A 1,689-nucleotide genomic window follows, 5' to 3' on the forward strand; every position below is an offset into this window, starting at 1 on the left:
AGATTTGGGGAGCAAAGTGATTGACAGAAGAGGGCTGGATACCAAATGCTCATCTAGTACCAGCGATTTGTACTAGCATTATAACTGAGCCCTTCTTTGTCTCGCCTAAATCAACTTGGATGTAGAAACACTCCTAACTGTTCTATCAAGTTTATCGTGTTATCAAAACAAATGAGGGAAATAGATATTTTAAAACAGAATGGTATGGAAACATAAGTATGACATGTTATTTCATCATTAAAAAAAACAAACAAAATCCTAAACCCACCATAACAATAAAACCTAGATTACCTGTGGTTAACTCAGAAATGCCCAGTTGTGTTAGACAGGGTTCTCTAGAGACACCAAACCAGATTGCTAGTAATTATATATACATATATTTATAAAGATAGATAAATATATAACACAAGTCTTTGATGGTGGCACTGATCTCTGCAATCCCTCCAGGAATGCAGTACTGCTTTTGGCTTACTGCAATGGCAGTTCTAATGGTGTCCACTTGGCCTTTCCTACCATGATAGCCCTTATTCCACATTTCAGGGATCCAATATGGGGGTTCTGCTAGTTACTATGTCTGTTCCAATGATGCATTCTGGAACTGCCTTCTAGAAATAATCACAGGATGGGTCTGGGGACCCACTGGACCCACAGTGAGGTGTACCTGAGCTAAAATTCCATTGATAACTTGACCTCCATAAGCCCCCACTCTGACTGGTGGTCCTTCGAAACACTTTGGGTCTCCTGATAACTTTACCTCCATAAGCCCCCACTCTGACTGGTGGTCCTTCAAAACACTTTGGGTCTCCTGGAACTAGTGTCAGTTCCAAGCCAGTGTCCAGTAAGCCCCGAAAAGTTTGATTATTTCCGTTCCCCCAGTGAACAGTCACTCTTGTGAAAGCCGCAGGTCCCTTTGGGAAAGGCTAGAGGAAAGACTAACAATATAAACCTTCGCTAATGTAGCAGGGTCCTCCTTCAAAAGGACCCTGCCTCCCCCTCATTAAAGGGGTTGTGGGTCTGTAAACTGACTCAGGTCTGGGAATTGATTGAGCAATCGTGACTGTCTATTCTGCTGTTCACCTGATCTACCATTCTTTCGCCTGTATAGATCACGTAAATATTTAGTAGGTTTCCCATCTATTTCGTTCCTAGATTACTACGGAAACCTTGTTGTCTATTATAACCACGCCCACCCTGTCTCTATTGATTAAGTGCGACACTGCCCTCTACCATCACAGGGACCAATCAGCCCCATTGTGGGCAAATGTCGGAGTTCACTTAGGGCAGTGCCCACTGTTAATCCTGGTACACATAAAATAGCAATTACAGGAGGCTTAAGAGATGCTGGGGCCTACTTCACAAACTTGTTCCTTATGGTTGCAAAGGGTATGTCCTCAGGACACCCCCTTTTTGGGGTCTATGGGAATATCCTGATAGATCCATTCCAACATACTAATTTCTCTAAGCTTTTGGATGCCTTCCTCTACAGTGTATCAAGGTAGGTCACGTACTTCAAGTTGGTCCAACTAGGCCATCTGGCAGTCCATGCTTCATTGAGCCAACCAAATAAAGAATTAGATCCTCAATTAGCCTCTCTCGCATAGACATACACAGCGGTGCGGATGGGAGTTGGAAGCGCAGGGAATCTAGGACGGAGGAGCCTCTCGGACCGGGGGCAACGGTGGCGATACC

The sequence above is a fragment of the Echinops telfairi genome, unplaced genomic scaffold (assembly GCF_000313985.2).
Source record: "Echinops telfairi isolate 266 unplaced genomic scaffold, ASM31398v2 ScPeMD7_2573;HRSCAF=3158, whole genome shotgun sequence".
NCBI lineage: Eukaryota > Metazoa > Chordata > Mammalia > Afrosoricida > Tenrecidae > Echinops > Echinops telfairi.